We start from the raw sequence: 23,649 nt of genomic DNA, 5'->3' as shown, positions 1-23,649 counted from the left end.
AGCAGTTAGCGTTAGCTACAAACGTCAACACAGTGGAGCGGAAGAAAGATCCCGGCTTCCGCTATGACTCAGCAATGAATCCTGGGAAAGGTCAGAGTTCGGGAAAGTTGTGGATGTACATGTAATATTTACATTGCTCGTGTACCCGATCACATTCCCTGACATTGGGTAAGCTACTTTGCCAAGTTAACCCAAACAGCTAATTGCCTGAAGTGGTGAAAAATAACCCTCAGTAACATTGTATGTGTCCATCGATTTTAATGAGGACCATTCTTGCCAACCTGCAGAGGTGGAAAAACTGGATTGACAAAGTAAAAGTCCTGCTTAGGTTTTCCTTCTGCCTGTGCTCTCAACACAGGTGATTTCACCAATTAGCTCATCAACCTGGCTTAGGGGATGTGGTAATTAGGATCAGCTGGTTCATTGAATTGGCTGGAGCAAAAATGTGGCAGGGTTTTTACTTTCTGCACCCGGGTTTTTCCACCTCTGCCAACCTGTTTAGGAAAAATTTGAAGATGATTGTCTATCTGTGAGTGCACAGATGACAGAAAAGTCTTATTTGTTCACGGAAGGTGCGCTTACAGTGTGGACAGACAATGAGGGGCGGGGGGCATCATCTGGGAGAGTGTTTGTCGTGATTTTCTGGCCTGTCTGTTGTAGGTGCAATAGGCTTATCAAATCAGTCTCATGTAAAAAGGGATCAGTCTCATACATTCATTAATCATTAATTCAAGTGTCTAATAGTTTATAGCTAAACTGTTAAAATCACTGGAATAACTTGGTGGTGATGTATAAGAGTGTATGTGTGTGTATATGTGTATGGAATGCGAATGGAATGCACAAGCCTTGTGCCAGGCTGCACCCAGAGGGGGATGGTCAACACAGGGAGAGAGCGCGAAAAAGAATAAACAAAGGAATCTGTAGTTTAAACTAGTCTCGGCTAGGCCTTAAACCCAACTTCTACTCAACCCTTAGCTACTTCTGAAATCCCAATGTTGAGGAGTGGAGTACGATGGAGGGAGTTAAAAGAGAGAGAGAGAGCGCGCATTCACGATCTAACTAAATACAGATAGTAAACAAAGTAAATCAAACAACACCCGGTCTAAGACCAACTTTCATGTGAATCAAAATGAGTACATTTAAACCATAAATGAATTCAAATAAACAACACTCTTCACATTAACTATTCACAACTAAGACTAACAATTGCCCAGATGCCAGCCTTAGGACTGGAGACCAGAGGTTTGAGCTGTGATATGTGAAAGGTGGGGTGAACACGTCGCATGGTGAGTGGTAATGTCAGTCTAACGGAACATGGGTTGATTACCTTCTTGATGGGAAAGGGTCCACGGAACCTGGGTGCTAGCTTGCGGGAGACGGTTCTAAGTGGCAGGTGGTGCATGGAGAGCATGACTCTTTGTCCTACCCGACAGGTGGGTGCCTTGGAGCGGCGTTTGTCGGCCTGCTTCTTGGATGCGAGGGCGGAGCGAATGAGTCTTCTCCAGGCCAATGCCCACATCCTCCTGCAGCAACATATAAAGAGCTGGGCTGAGGGTACGGCGACCTCCTCCTCTTGGCTGGGGAACAGTGGTGGTTGGTAACCTAGGGAGCACTGGAATGGAGAGAGACCTGTGGCAGAGGAAGGGAGAGTGTTATGAGCATATTCATTCCAAGGTAGGTACTTACTCCAAGAACTGGCATCCCTGGACACCATGCACCTGAGTGCTACCTCCAAAGCTTGGTTCACCCGTTCTGCCTGGCCGTTGGTTTGTGGGTGGAAACCTGAAGAGAGACTACAGGTGGCCCCGATGAGTTTGCAGAAGGCCCTCCAGAATTGCGCAGTGAACTGAGGACCCCGGTCAGAAACGATGTCAGTGAGCAGTCCATGTAGACGGAAAATGTGCTGGATGAGTAGTTCAGCGGTTTCTTTGGCTGAGGGGAGCTTGGGCAGAGGGATGAAATGAACAGTCTTAGAGAAACGGTCAATAACAGTGAGGATACATGTGTTGCCACCTGAGTTGGGGAGTCCTGTGACGAAGTCCAGGGCGATGTGAGACCAAGGTCGATGTGGAGTCAGAAGGGGTCTTAGCAAGCCGGCAGGGGGTCGATTGACTGTCTTGTTCCGGGAGCATGTGTCGCAGGCTGCCACGAACTCCTGAACGTCTTCCTTGATGGATGGCCACCAGAAGCGCTGCTGGATGAGTGCCAGGGTTCGGGCAGCTCCCAGATAACAGGCCAGCTTGGAGCCATGACCCCATTGCAGCACCTGGGTTCGCACAGGACAGGGAACAAACAGATGATTACATGGAATGTCATTGGAGTTACCTTCTCTGGGGTCCTGCTCCAGGACCTTCTGCACTAGTGTCTCAACCTCAAGTATGGCGGCTCCCACCAGGCAGCGTGGAGGGAGGATGGTTACGGGTGTTTTGGACTCCTCCTGGCAGGAAGAGAACATCCTGGACAGGGCATCGGGTTTGCAGTTCTTGGAGCCTGAGCGGTAGGAGAGAGTGAATTTGAACTGGGAGAAGAAGAGAGACCATCGGGCTTGTCAAGAATTGAGGCGTTTGGTGGACTTGAGGTACTCCAGGTTTTTATGGTTGGTCCAGACTAGGAAGGGAAGATCAGACCCCTCGAGCCAGTGCCTCCACTCCTCCAAGGCTAGTTTCACAGCCAGTAGCTCTCTGTCGCCGATGTTGTAGTTGCGTTCGGCTGGGGATAGCCAGCGGGAGAAGAAGGAGCATGGGTGGTCCTTGTTGTCACTGGCTCTCTGGAAGAGAATGACTCCAACCCCTGACTCAGAAGCATCGACCTCGACGATAAACTGCTTGGTTGGATCGGGTATGGTGAGAATGGGTGCTGTGGTAAACCTGCGCTTGAGCATGGAAAAGGCTTTCTCCGCTTCCTCCCCCCACTTGAACTGAGTCTTGGTCGAGGTCAGGGCTGAGAGAGGTCTGGCTACCGTGCTGAAATTGCGGATGAAGCGCCTGTAGAAGTTGGCGAACCCCAGGAAGTGCTGGAGCTCTTGTCTCGAAGATGGAGTGGGCCAGTCAGCGACTGCCTCCAGCTTGAGGGGGTCCATCTGAATCTTCGCTGGAGAGATGATGAACCCCAGGAATGAGACAGAGTTTTGGTGGAACTCGCTTTTCTCCACCTTGACGAACAGCTTGTTTTCTAGCAGGCATTGGAGGACCTGCAGGACGTGACCCTAATGTTCCTCCAGGGAGCGAGAGAAAATCAGGATGTCATCCAGGTACATGAAGACAAGGGTGTTAAGGAAGGTCCTCAAGAGGTCATTAACTAGTCCCCGGAAGACTGCGGGCATGTTGGTCAGGCTGAAAAGGACCACGAGGTACTCGTAGTGGCCTGTGGTGGTGTTAAAGGCCGTCTTCCACTCGTCCCCTTTCCTGATCCTAACGAGTTAGTAGGCATTGCGTAAGTCCAGTTTAGTAAACACTTTGGCTCCCTGGAGTAGTTCGAAGGCCGTGGTCATGAGCGGTAGTGGATAATGATTCTTGATTGTGATAGCGTTGAGACCCCGATAGTCAGTGCAGGGGCGGAGTGACTTGTCCTTTTCGATGAAGAAGAACCCCACACCTGCTGGGGAGGAGGAAGGCCGGATGATCCCAGATGCCAGCGACTCGGTGATGTATTTTTCCATGGCTTGTCTTTCGGCGAGAGAAAGAGAGTAAAGGCGTCCCTTGGGTGGCGCTGTCCTGGGGAGGAGGTCGACACCACAGTCATAGGGTCTGTGAGGAGGGAGGGACACTGCTCGGGTCTTACTGAAAACTAGCTTAAGGTCCAGATATTCCGGAGGCACATGAGAGAGGTCGGGAAACTCGCTGGCTGAGGGCTGTGGTGGTTTGGAGGGAGGCAGAGCAGAGCAGAGTTCAGGCAGGAGGCCAGGCAGGAAGGACTCCAGCCTAGGATGGTGTTATTAGTCCAGTTTAAGTGATGGTTGTGCTGCGTCAGCTAAGGTAGTCCTAGAATGACGGGAACGTGAGAGTCGTTCATGACGTGAAATTGAATAGTTTCAGAGTGATTGCCTGAAATCCTTAAGGTGAGCGGGGCGGTAAGGTGAGTGATGGTGGTCAAGCCAGTGCCACTGAGTGTCAGGACGGTGAGAGGGACCTTGATGGCGAGTAACGGGATTCCGAGATCCTTGGCAGTGGTGGAGCAGATCAGGTTCCTGTCTGCCCCCGAGTCGACGAGTGCCTGAAGATGGTGATGCTGGTTGTTGTGGGTGATGATAACAGGGAGCAACGGTCGGTCAGCAGGGGACTGGTTCCGAGCATTGCCCACCAGGGCCCCTCGATTCACTGGTGATACCTAAAGGCTTTGACTGGTCATACAGGCAAACGAAGGTTCAGTCCAAAAGGAGAAATCTATTACAATAATCAATAGTGTTTAATGTTTTAGAAATTTCGAACGTTTTACTTATGGTTTTGCGGACTGGCAGTCGACTCCAACAGAGTTGACATGGCTCCATCTTCTTGATGATTCAGATTGCTATGGGTCGTCATATGTTAATGAGGGGTGGTACCATAAACAATGAGAGGAGTTTCTACATAAGAAGTAGGGCTGAACGATTTTAAGAAAAAATTGAATTGCGATTTTTCTGGCAGATATTGCGATTTCGATTTCAACCACGATTTTTTTTCTTTAAATCAAGTTTCAGTGCAAATTAATTAATACAATGAATTCCATAAAGCTAATGCAAGAATGAAAACTGAGGTCAACAGATTTCAAATGTAGGCCTGTTTATTAACATTGAGTGCCTGAGGAACAAGTTATAATAACTTAAAATAAAAATAAAAAGAGAGCCATCTTTCTTAAGTAAACTTTTGCTTCTTTTACTTTTCCCATCTACAACATATCAGACATAAAAAAAGGTTGATCAATGGCTCAGCAGCATCAAAATATTGCACTTTTGTAAAAGAATGTACATAAGCATTATAAATTATAACTAGAGCCAACAATTCCCCTGTGGGAAATAAAAGTGATGCAGTGCGCGTAGCAGTCGCTATTGTAAGGCCCCTCCCTCCTGTGTGTGTGAGAGAGAGAGAGAGAGAGCAGCCCCTCCCTCCTGTGTGTGTGAGAGAGAGAGCAGCCCCTCCCCCACCCACGCGCTCAGAGACAGAGAAAGCGCACTTTTCCCTCAGTGCGCTCCCTCCAAACAACGGGGATTTACACGAAAACGGAAGGAGATATTCACAAAATTCTTTCACACTGAGTGCCACAAGGCTTTCCTGAACGTAATTTTTTTGTCTGTAGTGTAAAAAATGAGGACAATTTATTGACGAAACAAAACATGGGTCAGTTTAGGAGCACTGAGAAAAACCGCGGCTTTGACGATCCCAAAATCGTGTTGTCTGAGATCGTGATTTTTGGTCGAAAACGATAGATCGTTCAGCCCTAATAAGAAGCATGCACTTTTGTAATCTCCCTATTTTCTTTCTATGGCCATGACAGACTGGAATGGTAACAGTCTGTTTTCAGAGGCCCAGTACATCCCCAAGTCACATCAACATATTTCAAAATCAACAAGTAGAAACAGTTTTCCATGGTGTGTCCCCTAAATGTTGTTTTTGACATACTTCAGTTATCCTTTTTTTTTGTATCTGCTTATTTAGTGCCAGTTAGGACCTAAGTGATCCATCACTGGTGAGAAATACAGATTCTCACACCAATTACATTAACAAACTGATTGCAGATTCTATGAGTTTTTTTTGGGGGGGGCCTCTTTCACCTCTATTGGATAGGACAGTGCAGAGACAGGACAGGAAATGAGCGGGAGAGAGAGACAAGGAGGGACCAGGAAACGACCTCGGGTCGGAATCGAACCCAGGTCCCTGGATCCACAGCACGGCGCCCCAGCCACCAGAGCCATGACGCCCCCGATTCTATGAGTTTACATTCATTGCTTCAGTGTTTCCTGTATGGTGGTATGTGTGACAGTGTAATCAGCAAATCATTTGCTTTAAATCAACAGGCGCCGGGGACCATAGACACCTCTAATTCATCTCTGGTTGTTACTATAGAAACAATAATAAACAGTATTACGAGTGTGGTTGTTATTATAGAACTGATAACATGCAGTATCAGGACTCCCTGGTTGTTACTATAGAAATGATAACTTACAGTATCAGGAGTCTCTGGTTGCTACTATAGAAACAACAGAGGTGGACAAAGTACCCAATTTCATTAACTACAGATCCCACTGGTCAAATGTTACTCCGATACAAGTGAAAGTTGTACAGTCAAATTTTTACTTAAGTTAAAAGTACTGAAGTACTTGCTTTTAAAAATACTTAAGTATTAAAAGTACATTTTCTGTCAACGCATTGTTGTATTATTGCCACAACGCTTGCAAAACTAATGACGTTACCAAAGACCGAAATGTGAATTCACAAAATGAACGCATGCTGTACCATCATGGTGGTTTAACGTTAAGCTAGCTAGTCAGTGAAGCTCCACCTGACATGCTAGCAAACTCTTTTCAAACTTGAAATCATATTGGGTAGCTAACGCTACTAGAAAAGAAACATTTCTACATTCTGTTTATTTGGCAAGATTATGCTAAAACATATTTCTGAAAGGACTTCAGATAAGTTAACGTTATTCATGTTAGCATAACTCCGTGTTTACATGCTAACAGTGTCCAATTTAACTAGCTATGTGCTAACGTTAGCTGTGGACAAGGTGACGGCAACTTGGCGGGCAAATCCATAGAAAATCATTTGACTAACCAGACTGCATAGCTATTGCAACGTTATCGCTAGCTCTAAAAGCACAGACAACTTCGTTACAAGCTTTCTCTTGGAATAAAATGTTTACATTCCTCAATATGCTACGGTGGTGTAGTGGTTAGCGCTGTCGCCTCACAGCAAGAAGGTCCGGGTTCGAGCCCTGTGGCCGGCGAGGGCCTTTCTGTGTGGAGTTTGCATGTTCTCCCCGTGTCCGCGTGGGTTTCCTCCGGGTGCTCCGGTTTCCCCCACAGTCCAAAGACATGCAGGTTAGGTTAACTGGTGACTCTAAATTGACCGGAGGTGTGAATGTGAATGGTTGTCTGTGTCTATGTGTCAGCCCTGTGATGACGTGGCGACTTGTCCAGGGTGTACCCCGCCTTTCGCCCGTAGTCAGCTGGGATAGGCTCCAGCTTGCCTGAGACCCTGTAGAACAGGATAAAGTGGCTAGAGAGAATGAATGAATGAATGATTCCTCAATATGCTTCCACAGGTTGGACTGTGAGTTTTTGTAGGCTGTGATGTGGTTCGTTTTCGGCAAACAAAGAAAACATTTAAAACGAAATGAATCTTTAATCCTTTCAGAAAACTGAAACATGGGTTCTAGGTAAAGCCATGAGTGCGTGCATTCCCCAGAAGAACCGCCTCCTTCCATTCTGCCATCAACTGATTGTGTTCAAATAACGCTGCTGAGAAATCATTGATCTTGATTTTATACAGTCTATGGACGTGACATGACCCTAGTGATTACTGATCGGATGTCTCAGTGTCACCTGCAAAAAAACCAATAATCTTTTAGAAAAGAAAAAACATACACTTTCAAAGCTGCTTCATAATAACGAGTAAGGAGGACCTTGATAGAGATGTAGTGGAGTGAAAAGTACGATATTTGCCTTTCAAATGTAGTGAAGTTAAAGTCATAAGTTTCCAAAAAAATAATACTCAAGTAAAGTACAGATACTCAAAAAGTGTACTTAAAGCATATACGCAGAACCATGGCCTCACTTTCATTTATAAATGCCATGAGACCTCAAGAATGGCACAGGAATAGTTTTAAGCATTAACAATAAATCTAATATAGTAATTTTTATGATTAAAATGATTCCTATAGATAGCGGTCTGAGTGTACAGTATGACCTTGATGTCCGTAACGTCACAGCAGGAAGTCTATCGGTCTCATCGCCATTTCCGCTATACTAAAACACAGAGCTGACTGCAACTTCGCGCTTCCATTTTGAGCTAATTTATCGCCATGCCATGTAGATGTGTTGCTGGCGGGTGCAGCAACATGACAGAAGGTGGATTTACGTTGCATTCATGGCCCAAGAATGTTCAAACTGCAAAGATTTGGACGCATTTTGCAAGAAGTTCCCGGGCACATTGGGCGCCTATGAAGTGGTCTCTCCTCTGCTCTGCACATTTTACTAAAGACTCGTACGAGACCTCTGATCTGTTGAGGAGCATTGGCTATAAGCCTGTATTGAAAGAGGGTGCAGTACCAACAATTAAAGGAAAAGAAAACTACAAGAAAAGGAAATTTATTTATTTATTTATCTCGTCTCGTCTTCTTTCGCTTATCTGGGGCCGGGTCGTGGAGGCAGCAGTCTGAGCATGGAAGCCCAAACTTCCCTTTCCCCAGACACCTCAGCCAGCTCCTCGGGAAGAACACCGAGGCGTTCCCAGGCCAGCCGAGAGACATAGTTCCTCCAGCGTGTCCTGGGTCTTCCCCGGGGCCTCCTCCCGGGGGGACATGCCTGGAACACCACCTCTGACCATAGGTGAGAATCGGAACCGTAGATCGACCGGTAAATCGAGAGCTTCGCCTTTTGGCTCAACTCCTTCTTCACCACAACGGACCAGTAAAGCGACCGTATCACTGCGGAGGCTGCACCGATCCGCCTGTTGACCTCATGCTCTATCCTTCCCTCACTCGTGAACAAGATCCCGAGATACTTAAACTCCTCCACTTGAGGCAGGACTTCTCCACCAACCTGGAGAGGGCAAGCCACCCTTTTCCGGTCGAGAACCATGGCCTCAGACTTGGAGGTGCTGATTCTCATCCCAGCCGCTTCACACTCGGCTGCAAACCGCCCCAGTGCATGTTGAAGGTCCTGGTTTGAAAAAGCCAACAGGACAACATCATCCGCAAAAAGCAGAGATGAAATCCTGTGGTTCCCAAACAGGATTCCTTCCGGCCCCTGGCTGCGCCTAGAAATTCTGTCCATAAAAATTATGAACAGAACCAGTGACAAAGGGCAGCCCTGCCAGAGTCCAACATGTACTGGGAACATGTCTGACCTACTGCCGGCAATGCGAACCAGACTCTTGCTCCGTTCGTACAGGGACCGGACAGCCCTTAGCAAAGAGCCCCGAACCCCATACTCCCGAAGCACCCCCCACAGAATACCACGAGGGACATGGTCGAATGCCTTCTCCAGATCCACAAAGCACATGTGGACTGGTTGGGCAAACTCCCATGAACCCTCGAGCACCCGATGAAGGGTATAGAGCTGGTCCAGGGTTCCGCGACCAGGACGAAAACCGCATCGTTCCTCCTGGATCCGAGGTTCGACTCTTGGCCGAATTCTCCTCTCCAGTACCCTGGAGTAAACCTTCCCTGGGAGGCTAAGAAGTGTGATTCCCCTATAATTGGAGCACACTCTCCGGTCCCCTTTCTTAAAAAGAGGGACCAACATCCCAGTCTGCCACTCCAGAGGCACTGTCCCCGACCGCCACGCGATGTTGCAGAGGCGTGTCAGCCAAGACAGCCCCACAACATCCAGAGACCTGAGATACTCAGGGCGGATCTCATCCACCCCTGGTGCCTTGCCACCGAGGAGTTATTTATTTATTTATTTATTTATGAGCGGCGGCGGGCTGGTGTGGGCTTGCTTATAGCTCCCCAGCTCAGCCGCCATGTGTTGGAGTTTACCCCAGTGAACGAGAGGGTCGCCTCTCTGCGCCTTCGGACTGGGGAGAGGGCTCTTGCTGTTGTTTGTGCCTACGGGCCAAATAGCAGTATAGAGTATCCGGCCTTCTTGGAGTCACTGGGAGAGGTACTGAGAGGTGCTCAGACTGGGGACTCCATTGTTCTACTGGGGGACTTCAGTGCTCATGTGGGCGACGACAGTGACACCTGGAGGGGCGTGGTTGGGAGGAACGGCCTCCCCGATCTGAACCCGAGTGGTGTTTTGTTATTGGACTTCTGTGCTAGTGACGGTTTGTCCATAACGAACACCATGTTCAAGCATAGGGGTGTCCATAAATGCACGTGGCACCAGGACACCTTAGGTCGGAGGTCGATGATCGACTTTGTTGTCATTTCATCTGATCTCCAGCCCTATGTCTTGTACACTCGGGTGAAGAGAGGGGCTGAGCTGTTAACTGATCACCACCTGGTGGTGAGTTGGATCCGCTGGCGGGGGAGGACGCCGGACAGACCTGGCAGGCCCAAATGTATGGTGAGGGTCTGCTGGGAACGTCTGGCCGAGCACTCTGTCGGGGAGGTCTTTAACTCCCACCTCCGGGAGAGCTTCTTCCAGCTTCCGAGGGAGGCGGGGGACATTGAGTCTGAGTGGACCATGCTCTCTACCTCCATTGTAGATGCAGCTGTTCGAAGCTGTGGCTGCAAGGTCTCCGGTGCCTGTCATGGCGGCAATCCCCGAACCCGGTGGTGGACGCCGGAAGTAAGGGATGCCGTCAAGCTGAAGAAGGAGTCCTATTGGGCCATGTTGACCTCCGGGACTCCTGAGGCAGCTGACAGATATCAGCAGGCCAGGCGTGCTGCAGCTCGGGCAGTTGCGGAGGCAAAAACTCGGAACTGGGAGGAGTTCGGGAAACGATAACTTGCAGTATTAGGAGTCTGGTTGTTCCTATCGAAATGATAACATACAGTATTAGGAGTCTGGTTGTTCCTATCGAAACGATAACATACAGTATTAGGAGTCTGGTTGTTCCTATAGAAATGATAACATACAGTATTAGGAGTCTGGTTGTTCCTATCGAAACGATAACATACAGTATTAGGAGTCTGGTTGTTCCTATCGAAACGATAACATACAGTATTAGGAGTCTGGTTGTTACTATAGAAACAATAAGATACAGTATTAGGAGTCTGGTTGTTACTACAGAAACGATAACTTACAGTATCTGGAGTCTCTGGTTGTTACTATAGAAACGATAACAATATTAGGAGGAGTCTGGTTGTTACTATAGAAACGATAACTTGCAGTATTAGGAGTCTGGTTGTTACTATAGAAACGATAACATACAGTATTAGGAGTCTGGTTGTTACTATAGAAACGATACCTTACAGTATCTGGAGTCTCTGGTTGTTACTATAGAAACGATAACACAGTATTAGGAGGAGTCTGGTTGTTACTATAGAAACGATAACTTACAGTATCTGGAGTCTCTGGTTGTTACTATAGAAATGATAACACAATATTAGGAGGAGTCTGGTTGTTACTATAGAAACGATAACTTACAGTATCTGGAGTCTCTGGTTGTTACTATAGAAATGATAACACAGTATTAGGAGGAGTCTGGTTGTTACTATAGAAACGATAACTTACAGTATCTGGAGTCTCTGGTTGTTCCTATAGAAACGATAACACAGTATTAGGAGGAGGCTGGTTGTTACTATAGAAACGATAATACAATATTAGGAGGAGTCTGGTTGGACCTATAGAAATGATAACATACAGTATTAGGAGTCTGGTTGTTACTATAGAAACGATACCTTACAGTATCTGGAGTCTCTGGTTGTTACTATAGAAACGATAACAGTATTAGGAGGAGTCTGGTTGTTACTATAGAAACGATACCTTACAGTATCTGGAGTCTCTGGTTGTTACTATAGAAATTATAACACAATATTAGGAGGAGTCTGGTTGTTACTATAGAAACGATAACTTGCAATATTAGGAGTCTCTGGTTGTTCCTATAGAAACGATAACACAGTATTAGGAGGAGGCTGGTTGTTCCTATAGAAACGATAACTTGCAATATTAGGAGTCTGGTTGTTACTATAGAAACGATAACATTAATGGGTATTAGAAGGAGTGAGTGATTTGAATTACAGCCTGTGCGCGCGTGTGTGCGCGCACGCGCGTTCTGTGCGTGGCCTCAACGGCGCGCCAAAAACTGAATCCAGCCTGTGGGCGGGGCTACGGCCTGGACACCACTAAAACGTCTCAGCGTGCGTATCCAATCACAGCACGGCACCGGAGGACACCGCCAAGATTAGTTTGATGGCTAACTCAGCAGTGTAGCTGGGCTCCGATAGCTAACCTCCACAGCGAGGAGCTAGCCTGTCTCACAGCACCGATAAAGACCAAACTCATAATGACGACGCGGGGTGCGGAAACATAGCTGAGGTAAGCGATGCAGCAGCAGCTGCACACCGACCGACCGCCCTGTGCACTTTAATACTCAGCGCAGCAGTGAGGGAGGACTAACCTAGCAAACGGTGAGGAGAGTTAGCCAGTGAGCCGCTAGCTCCTGTTAGCACAGCTCAGGCCTCACAGCAGCACTGAGCGGAAAGCTGGACTCGCTCCACTCCACTCTGTAAACTGGTTTATTTGGGTTTCCTCAAAGTGAAACTGGGCTATAATCAGCCACGGGAGTGAAGAGTTTCTTCAGAGCAACTTTACTAACCTGGAGGTCATTTTTACAAGCACAGGCGGTTGATTTGGTGTTGGTGTGTGATCCTGTCATATTAGCACAATATCAGCACCCTGTTCCCCAAACTCACAAGTTTAAATCCATACTCCTAACCCTACCGTACCTGTCTAAAGCTATTCCACCTACAGAGTGGCTCAAGCATGTATTATTTTAAATGAATAAAACCCCAAATGGTGCATTTTTGTGATATTTGTTACCACATTGTGTTCAGAGCTAATGGATTTCTTTTTCTCCACCCTGTCCATCTGCCAAAAAGCCTCAACATGGTTCCTCTCCCAAAGAAAGGATTCATGTTTTCCTTATTTCTGCTTTTTTTTTCAATCAGACTTGGTGGTGTAGTGGTTAGCACAGTCACCTCACGGCAAGAAGGTCCTGGGTTCGAGCCCAGCAGCCGGTGAGGGCCTTTCTGTGTGGAGTTTGCATGTTCTCTCCATGTCTGTGTGGGTTTCCTCTGGTTTCCCCCAAAGACATGCAGGTTAGGTTAAAGGTCATAGGAGGTGGAACGTAGAATATCAACTTTATTGTCTAGAAGAACGACCCAAAAAGCGAATTCAATCTTCCCGGTGTCTAATTTGCACCCTAAAATTGAATAAAACGGTTAAAATATACTGGTTTGTGCAATTTCCGAAGGTTTGTTTACATCTCATTTACAGTATTCACGCTTTCACTGCCAGGGGACCGTCGTCGTGACGTCATTTAAGCCAAACAGACCAGGAGGAGCTCTGTGTTTACTTGCGAACCGAGCACACGTGTACGGACTTTGGTCGTGAGAGGTCGTGTAAAATGTCTGGAAGTAATAGCGATTTTGAAGTAGGAACGCTCCAAATTGAATATCGAGAGGTGAAACCATATACACTCACCGGCCACTTTATTAGGTACACCATGCTAGTAACGGGTTGGACCCCCTTTTGCCTTCAGAACTGCCTCAATTCTTCGTGGCATAGATTCAACAAGGTGCTGGAAGCATTCCTCAGAGAGTTTGGTCCATATTGACATGATGGCATCACACAGTTGGCGCAGATTTGTCGGCTGCACATCCATGATGCGAATCTCCCGTTCCACCACATCCCAAAGATGCTCTATTGGATTGAGATCTGGTGACTGTGGAGGCCATTTGAGTACAGTGAACTCATTGTCATGTTCAAGAAACCAGTTTGAGATGATTCCAGCTTTATGACATGGCGCATTATCCTGCTGAAAGTAGCCATCAGAAGTTGGGTACATTGTGGTCATAAAGGGCTGGACATGGTCAGCAACAATACTCAGGTAGGCTGTGGCGTTGCAACGATGCTCAATTGGTACCAAGGGGCCCAAAGAGTGCCAAGAAAATATTCCCCACACCATTACACCACCACCACCACCAGCCTGAACCGTTGATACAAGGCAGGATGGATCCATGCTTTCATGTTGTTGACGCCAAATTCTGACCCTACCATTCGAATGTCGCAGCAGAAATCGAGACTCATCAGACCAGGCAACGTTTTTCCAATCTTCTATTGTCCAATTTCGATGAGCTTGTGCAAATTGTAGCCTCAGTTTCCTGTTCTTAGCTGAAAGGAGTGGCACCCGGCGTGGTCTTCTGCTGCTGTAGCCCATCTGCCTCAAAGTTCGACGTACTGTGCGTTCAGAGATGCTCTTCTGCCTACCTTGGTTGTAACGGGTGGTTATTTGAGTCACTGTTGCCTTTCTATCAGCTCGAACCAGTCTGGCCATTCTCCTCTGACCTCTGGCATCAACAAGGCATTTCCGCCCACAGAACTGCTGCTCACTGGATATTTTTTCTTTTTCGGACCATTCTCTGTAAACCCTAGAGATGGTTGTGCGTGAAAATCCCAGTAGATCAGCAGTTTCTGAAATACTCAGACCAGCCCTTCTGGCACCAACAACCATGCCACGTTCAAAGTCACTCAAATCACCTTTCTTCCCCATACTGATGCTCGGTTTGAACTGCAGGAGATTGTCTTGACCATGTCTACATGCCTAAATGCACTGAGTTGCCGCCATGTGATTGGCTGATTAGAAATTAAGTGTTAACGAGCAGTTGGACAGGTGTACCTAATAAAGTGGCCGGTGAGTGTATATGTGTATATGTATGTATGAGCCTATGGCCGTTGCAAAGCCATAGTGGATATAGGCAGTGGTTGCATTAGACTTTTTCATTGTCCGTCATTTTGACGGACAGGGTCGTAAAAATTCCGTCATTGTCCATTATTATCTGTCATTTTATTTTAACTTTTAAATGACAATGTGTATATAGGCTATAAATGTTATATATTTAATAACTTGTGTTTTCATGGACTCCTTTTCATTTAAAAATTAATTCACAGAACAAGCTTGTATTATTTAATCATTTATTTATGTATTTATGATGCAAAAAGATGAGCAGAGATTCTGACGGTCGGTCACTTGTGAACCCATTTTCCCTCCGCTAAAAACACTGTGGCTGTTGAGCCTTAACGGGCATATGAACAATGTTATTTTACAACGTAGCAAGACAATTGCAGTTAAAATATGAACAGTCCACTACAACGATTTAAGTGACAATCTAATTTGACCTGTTTGCGTGAGCTCAAACCTTCCTTCTGGCCCGCATGGATTTAAATTGGGAGCTCGCTTGTGCGTAATCAAAGTCGTCAATGGAGACTGCTGCCGAGGCAATTGTCATTAAATTTTGCGTCTTTGCCTCGGACAGACGACTTCTCGTTGACGTTTTAATTTTATTCTGAAGGCTGAACCCGCGCTCTGCTGCGACACTGGAGGCTGGAATAACCAGCGCCACTTCAGCCAAAGTTCTGAAGTCGGGAAACATTTCTTCCAGGGAAGTGATCAGAAGCCGGCAAGAGCCTCTGAAAGTTGGATTTCCCGACCCTGCTAGTACTCTCTTCATAGGGAGGAAATCCTGCAGCATGCGGTCTTTCTGCACCAGTGGTGCAGCTGCACCCCGCGGTGACCCGTAGTGGGCTGACACGGGAGGTCTTAAATAAAACGAAGTTATGTTTAAATGTTAGTTTGTCTACCCGTGCTCTCATTAAAATGATAGTTTAGCAGATATTCGAGCAGTGATGTTCCTAAGCTTGCTGGGGAAGAATACAATAAATCGGCATTTGTTTCATTTTAAAAACAAGAAAACAACTAGCCTAAATGAGCGCTATTGCATTAAGACGTACAGGCAGGGAAACGACACAAACAACCCAATGCATCTCTTTTTTTAATAGCAAAAATGACGTGTCTTCTGCAGAGAAGGGAAACATTAATCCATCTCACTGTCCTAGTGGTTAGAGAAGTCAGAGCGCGGTCAGGAGCGCGATGGGGGGAACAGCCTTGCGCAGTGGCTGCAGTGTATACATGAGCAGCCTATGCACTGAACATCAAGACTGCCGCAACGTCGGCTCAGATTGAAAGTGACGGCAGTGAAGACTATGTATACTGTATGTAAGAAAACTCTGCCACAACTTGCCAATCATTTCAATTGTGTGTTTCATTATGTTTTATTATTAGGCTATTATTGTTATTGGTAATGGTAACGGTAAACATCCGTCAAAATGACCGACGGCCTTCAGATTTTTCCGTCATAGCTAAAAAAAAAAAAAATCCATCAATGACGGACAATTGTCGGTTAACGCGACCTACGGATATAGGTAACGATTACTTGACAGTGCGCCGGTAGGCTACATTAGCCTGCCATCCGTGGCATTTTCCGGTGTCAATATGTCAGGCCTGAGATCTCATCACATCTATCAATGATTTTTTTTTTTCAACTACTGAGCATTTTAAATGAAAAAGGTAAAAATGTTTACCTCCAATCTTCTCCTTTTTGCTTGAGCGTTGCTGGTCCGTTTCTTCTTTGACTGCTTGCTTTTGTGCTCGAATTTTGTCGGAACAGCGTCAGGTTTGAGCTTCTCTGTCAGACGCTGACGCCTAAACTCTCCAACAGATGGGGATTCTTCACACATGAATCGTTGTCTAAGTGATCGGGGCACAGAGCGGCGTATTTACCCGGCTGCCAACCCTCTCGCTTCACGCGCACAATCCACACACTCCGCCTTTTTCCGGAAAAAGCCAACCCTCTCGCTTCACGCGCACAATCCACACACACTGCCTTTTTCCGGAAAAAGCCAACCCTCTTGCTTCACGCGCACAATCCACACACTCCGCCTTTTTCCGGAAAAAGCCAACCCTCTCGCTTCACGCGCACAATCCACACACTCCGCCTTTTTCCGGAAAAAGCCAACCCTCTCGCTTCACGCGCACAATCCACACACTCCGCCTTTTTCCGGAAAAAGCCAACCCTCTCGCTTCACGCGCACAATCCACACACTCCGCCTTTTTCCGGAAAAAGCCAACCCTCTCGCTTCACGCGCACAATCCACACACGCTGCCTTTTTCCGGAAAAAGCCAACCCTCTTGCTTCATGCGCACAATCCACACACTCTGCCTCTTTCAGAAAAAGCCAACCCTCTCGCTTCACGCGCACAATCCACACTCTCTGCCTCTTCTCCTCTCTCGGAAAAAGGTAAAAACTTCTTCCTGAACCGGTCACGTTGTTACAGTTCACTGCACAACAATAAGGCATGGGGGTTTTCTTTGGAAGTTCCCGAACGCACGTCTGCACTCAAGCCAAACGGCAATGCAAGTAAACGGAAGTGGACTCAACTCAAACGGTTTGTTTGTCTTGAATGATGTCCCGCACCAAGTGGTCACGAAAATCGCCAAACAGAAATTCGCTGCGATCCGCGCTAACTTTTTTAATTATTACTTATTAACGATACTTCTTTGGACCAGAAGAAAATTACAGAGGGTTTTTTAACATATAAAGTTTCAAATGTGCATGAATTGAAAAACGTTGCCTATTACCTTTAATATGGGACGGTCTTGGGGCTGAGGTGCCGTTGAGCGAGGCACCTAACTCTCAACTGTTCCCCAGGCGCTGTTAGCATGGCTGTCCACTGCTCTGGGTATGTGTGTGTGTTCACTGCTTCAGATGGGTTAAATGCAGAGAGGAATTTCACAAGTGTGTGATAAATAAAGTTGTGCTTTCTTTTTCTTCTGTGGAAGACTGTTTCTGCTACTGTAATAATATTTCTCATAATTCTCATTAACGTCTCATAATAGAATTTGCTCAATTATGACTTTCCATCTCATTTCATTAATTCAAGATATTTGGACATCCAGTTCTCAGTTTTACACTCAAGTTTCCATCAGTTGAAGAGTTTATAACATCAACGAAACTGACTTTATGTTAAAACTGTTAATGTTATAGTCATGTTGTCTGTTGTCGCCCAAATGAGGATGGGTTCCCTTTTGAGTCTGGTTCCTCTCAAGGTTCCTTCCTCGTGTCGTCTGAGGGAGTTTTTCCTTGCCACCGTCGCCACAGGCTTGCTCATTAGGGATAAAATTAGCTTATATTTAAAGTCATTCAAATTCTGAAAAGCTGCTTTGTGACAGTGTCTACTGTTAAGAGTGCTATAGAAATCAAACTTGACTTGACTTGGTGCAAATGTGTTGCGTGTCAGTGAACACTCCGCTCTTGTTCAGCATCAATTTCTTGATCGTACGAAGGTTTTGGTCCCTCTGGATCTTCGAGTACTTGTGAACAATTCGTGCAACAGCGATCTTAAATCGAGAATGTGCTGCATTATCCTTTTGCACAAGTCTGGGATAATTATTCTTTGATTCATCACTTTCCCAAATCCCAGTATGCACTGCACACCGGTGGCACTGGTGGAGCCACTTCAGGTGGCTCGACTCGCGTTGGTGATAATGGTACAAAAACCAGTATCGGGCTATGACGACATTTTCTGTGTTCGAATATCGGATGTAAGCTGAAATGTAATTACCGTATTTATCCTAATAAACGCGCCCGGGCGCGATGCAAAACATGAAGGGGGAGCGTCAATTTCGACCCTTAAATGACAAAAATCGAACGTGACAAAATCATCGGAATTTAAAACATTTATTTTGAAACGCGTGAAAATACAGTTATATGTCCAAAAAGTCAATTAAACAATGTCCAGCTCGCTTATAAGGATAACATTGGTAAGTAAACTATTTGTAGTGACGTCACAATTCACGTCATCGTCGATGTTTGAGCTCACAAAACAAAATGTCGTCCTCAAAACGATCCTTCACCGCTAGTTTTAAGTTAAAGGTTGTAGAACTGGCAGAGCAGAAAGGCAAACACTTAGCTGCAAAAACATTTAATGTTCACTGTAAACGTGTACAAGAGTGGTGCAAACAAAAGGTACGTCTCCACCCGTATTGATATCCGCAGCAGAGTGAATGTCCGTATTTTATACTGTCCATGTTTACTAACGCGATTTCCGGTAAAAAAAAAAAAATCAGCGGTGAAATTGAACGTCTCTGTTGTGGTTTGTTGGATTTAAAGTTTGTTAAATGAAGAAAATGGTTGGTAAATACTATTCTAGCTCTGAAAATCGTGGAGGCGCGTCAAATAGGGAGGGCGCTTCTATAAGGATAAATACGGTACGTTTATTTGTCTAGTTACTGGTTCCATAGTATTTTTCGTCAGCACAGAAGCTTTTACTCTGTCATTCTTATATTATCGCACTGTCTTTGGCGCTGACTGACTGACCGTATGGCTTTCATCCCTGTCTGTTCAGTCAATGTCCGTGATGAAATTTCTTTGAACATGTCTGTCAGAACAGCAGACTGATAAACATCTGGTGTCGGTGAGGTGACAGCTGTAATAGTGTCTGAGAATAAATGTCTGAATCCCGGTCTGCTTTACATCCAAACAAATGGATGCGATCTCTTCAATTCGTGAAGTGAATCATCAGTAATTACTTTCCAAATGTTTCAATGGAGAATGTTCCTGGTTGCAATGGAAAGTCGAAAAGGTAAAAGGCATTAAACTGGAGTCAAATGTACAAGCAGCTAGCGGCTAAGATGATTGTTGCTAAGCATTAAATGTTTAATATACAGGGGTTAATATAAACTTGTCAGAATAACAAAAAACTGAAGTGTTTTCCATCCTTGAATAATGCATAGAAATGAAGCTTGTGTTCAATGTTAAACAACACGGCACTAATGTTCGAACTCGGGCTGAGTTCAGAAATCAGTATTTTGGTGGAATAACCCTGACGTTTACAGCGTTCCTCCTGGGTTCTGTAAAGTATTCTCCACTTTTTTTTCCCTTGAAAAATAAAGTCGGATCAGTATTTTATGGGTCTGTCTCAGAAACTGGGTACTGTGGGGGTACCCCACTAAATATACAGTCAATAAACTATACGGTTTTGAATGGTGATGTTTGGTTTTAATTTGAAATAAAATGATGAAAGAAATAATAGATAAACTAAATCTTTGATGTGAATATTCAGAATTTGGCAAAAATTCTGCAAATTTGTGGAAAAACAGCGGCTTGATCTGGGACATGATAAACAGTTGACTACATCGCGTTCCCTTAAAAAGGTTGTAGTCCACTGAAAAGTCTACAGTTATCACTCATTGTATTTTAAAGGGGTACAAAATATAATGTATACGGTTGCTGATGTGACAAAGTAACGAATTCTTAAGTATTCTATCAAATTTATGTACTAGAAAACAACGAAATATCTTGGTAATTGTAAATATAATGCTTTATACGCTAAACCGCACAAGAGTCGCCATTTTTAAAAGACCGTGACGTCAGCGCTACCCACTGCACTAGCGGAACTCTCCGAAATAGAGGAGATAAGTGTGTAATCATGGCGTCGGGCGCATCAAGTGAAAGCGACAGCTCTGTCGAATCATACGAAGAGATCCCGCAAGACACACTGCAAGCAGGCTATGCCTTAGAAGGGTACCAGTTTGAACCTAGGAGAGGTACTCTCGACTCCGGTGATGAAATAAGAGAAGAAAGCTCGGATGACGGCGAGGATGAGACTGATGCTGACCATGGGCGTGGCGAGCGTGGGGCAGAGCGTCTGCGTGCAGGTGACACGGCGTGGTGCTCGTGTGGAAAATGTAACGTGGAGTTGCTCATGAGTCCAGCAGAATTTATTTGCTGCAATGAGATAGGCGCCACCCGTGGACTTGCGAAATCGTCGCAAGAGGCAGAAACAGGTATTTCACACGTGCTATTCCCAACCTCAATGAGCCAACACAACTGGGCACATACATACGTCATGAGTGTTGCGCAGAGAAAATGAACGTGCATTCTGATTGGATAAAATTAATATCATGGCGGGCTGTTCAAACTGCGGAAATAGTTTGCTCGAGCTACTTTCAAAACACTATAACTTTCCAACCTTAGAACAAAACTTTTGTAAGTCTTGAATAAGGTTCGTTAATGTGTGTTTTATTGTCATATTTACTCTATATATTGCCCTCTGTTCCCCTTTAAGTAGTAACTTTTATCCACCTAAGGATTGGTGCGCTCACAGAATAATCATAACCGTAATAAAACATCATGCAAAATATTTGATCACCGGTCGTAACTCCATTTTCCGCAGACCCAAAACCAATACGATCGCGTGTTTTGATCTAAACGGAAAGCCTCAGGGTCGAGGTCACTACCTCACCAAAAGTAGGAACTTAAAATCACTACGCCATATAAAAATTCAGTTATAAATCTGCGATTTTTTTTTTTTTTTTAAAAACGAAAGCTGAAAGTTAGGTATAGAATACGTTTCTTACAGAATGTTACAATGGGAGCTGGTCTTGTATGAATTTCTGAGCTATAAAATGAGTTGTGGTCTATTTTTTTTTTAATTTATTTATTTTTTTACTGTAGCGTGTTGTTTGTGTGCGGAGAAGGACATACATTAGGGTCATTCTATGTCAATTCACACATGCCCAAAACCTCCCCAGTGACACCTCTTCAATTTGCCTGATATTTATTTTATTAGTACCTTATGATGTCAAATGAAAGAATCCAAAATTTTAGCTTCCTAGTTCGAACGTTTTTTGAGTTATGGCCCTTCAAAGTTTGGGTGCTACGCCCACTTTTGGGGTCCGGGAATTGCGCACTTAATTTGCAAGCATTTTTGGAGGCCCATATCTTTTGTTCTAAGGGGGATATAGACCTGTAAATTGCTATATCTATGTATTCTGGCCCTGTCTATCAGATTCTGCACCTAAAAATAGCACAAGTTTACTAACTTTTTAGATATTAACCCCTTAAAAGTGGATTTTTTTTTTTTAATGACTGAATAATTATTTTTGACATTTTGGGGGTCCGTATCTTGGAAAGTTTTTATGTTGATGGGATTTCAACTGATTTATCATCATATTTGGGAACTCTACTGTGTACTTGGAGAGTTTCAGGGCACTCAGAGCTTTGGTGGGGGTACAGGAGGGCCCCAAATATGGCTTCGGGACAAATTACCGTTTGGTACGCCCTACTTCAGGCCATTAGTTGGCCATGTGGGCACATGATGATTGGAATGAACCTTTAACCCTATCAACAGACACCTTTTATCAAACTTTTAAGCCAATAAAAACTTTGATTATCCAACTCCTTCAATATAAACTAAGCATTTGTATATGGTACTATTTTTGTATATTTTCTGAAAAATCCTAAGTCCGGAAAGGTGGTCAACTGTTGTTTTGACTGCCTATTCATGTTTAAGGTAGTAAAAGCACACCCATATAGTGATTTTAATCTATGGGAAGATTATTTATACCCAATACCCCATTAGTTATATTGACGAGGCCATCCTTAAAAAAAAAAATCCGTTTCCTGTCCACCGGGTGAGCAAAAAAATTCAGTCGGGAGGGAGGGATTATTTATTTATTTTTTAAATATATGGATGGATAAGAAATCGCAATGCTGTGTTTGCTTTTTCTTTCAGTACTTTTTTTTTATTACAAAAGCAGACACATTTAATAAAATGACAGTTTAATCAACTGAAACTTGTACAAAAACTAAGTTAGCATTTTAAATGCTGACTGCAACATTTGCAAAACTTTTACAAAGGCACTTAAAATGTCCGACACACGGACTTTTTGTAGTTCTAAATCGAGCGTTAGGCCGAGTTCGGATGAAATTACACTATTAAAATCATCACTGAATGATTTGTTTTTTCTGAATCTTTACTATTTTGTTGTTCGCTAGAATACCATTTTGCGATTTCACACTTAAGCAAATGTTTGAAAACTCCGGATCTCCTTCCTTCATGGTGGCTGCTGTTTTTTTGTGCCGCACGGCGCATGCGCAGAGCTGATTCAGTTCAGAGTGCGCGCGTACTCGGCGGAGGCAGTAGTGTGTCGGAGGCGACATCGGACGGAACAGAAGCAGAGATGACGCTTATTTTGTCTCCGGTAAACCAGTCTTCTCTCGTTCAATTACGTGCTGGCATCAAAAGACACCGTTGGTTGTAAATGAAACCAAACTGAGTGGTTGGAGTGTATTTTCATACACAAATGGAGAAATGTTCGCTGAGTGTGTAATTGTGTAGCCCCACTGCAGACCGTTGTCGTTGTTAATTCATAGCATGCTCAGCTGCGTGAATGTGTCATGCACCGAAAATAAGAGATTTACAAGCCAGGAACGCCTCATGATGCAATACGCAAGAAAAGAAAGAAGATTTACTGCCATTTTACTTTGTATTTGAGTAAAGTGAATAAAATAAATGGTCTGTGGAAAATACATTTAATCCTGGGAACTGCGCGCACAGGAGTTTTTGTGTTCACTCCCCCTGGCTGGCTACTTATTTGTCATGGCTGGCTAGTATGAGCCTTAGTGGAAAGCCCTGGGAATGCGGAAATGTCAAGTTTGATTTTAGATTTACGAACCCGAAAAAAATGTCGAAAAACCGGTGTTAAAAAAAACAATTTCAAACGACACTCACGGTGGACCGGAAACAGAACATTTTTTTTAAATAATGGCCCAATTACAAGGGATAAACCCTTTCCTGGCTGTTTCACGATGCTGTGTTTTTTTTTTTTTTTTTTTTTTTTTTTTGTTTTTTTTACATTTGACACCTTTCCCTGTATCCAACCAAACTCTGACCACTATACACTTAATAGTTAAATACATCTTTCAAACAGGAAAGGGAAAGATGCAAACAAGGGGATGATCCCAAGCAAAACCTCCTGGTTGCTTTACTACATTTGTTCTGACATCCGATCTGGAAGTTAAACCTAGACTCATCAGGTTTTTTTTTTTTCTTTCAAGAAAAGGGGAAGGGGCCCCTAGCCACTCGTGGGGAAAATTAGCATATCAATTAGTAAAAAGTAATTGATATGCTAATTTTCCTCACATGAGTGGCTGGGGCCCCTT

General features: G+C 44.7%; 1 protein-coding gene across 1 annotated transcript in view; it reads left to right on the top strand.

Moving 5' to 3' along the window:
• The first annotated feature begins 11,869 nt into the window (after window positions 1-11,869).
• The window catches only part of tfdp1b (transcription factor Dp-1, b), a 106,206-nt gene continuing 94,426 nt past the window's right edge, over window positions 11,870-23,649 (top strand). The window contains exon 1 of the mRNA XM_060898665.1: window positions 11,870-12,121. The gene's annotated coding sequence lies outside the window, so the exon portion shown is untranslated. The remainder of the gene's footprint in view (window positions 12,122-23,649) is intronic.

Source organism: Neoarius graeffei, chromosome 18 (assembly GCF_027579695.1).
Source record: "Neoarius graeffei isolate fNeoGra1 chromosome 18, fNeoGra1.pri, whole genome shotgun sequence".
Taxonomy (NCBI): Eukaryota; Metazoa; Chordata; class Actinopteri; order Siluriformes; family Ariidae; genus Neoarius; species Neoarius graeffei.
This window is presented reverse-complemented; position numbering and strand designations above follow the sequence as displayed.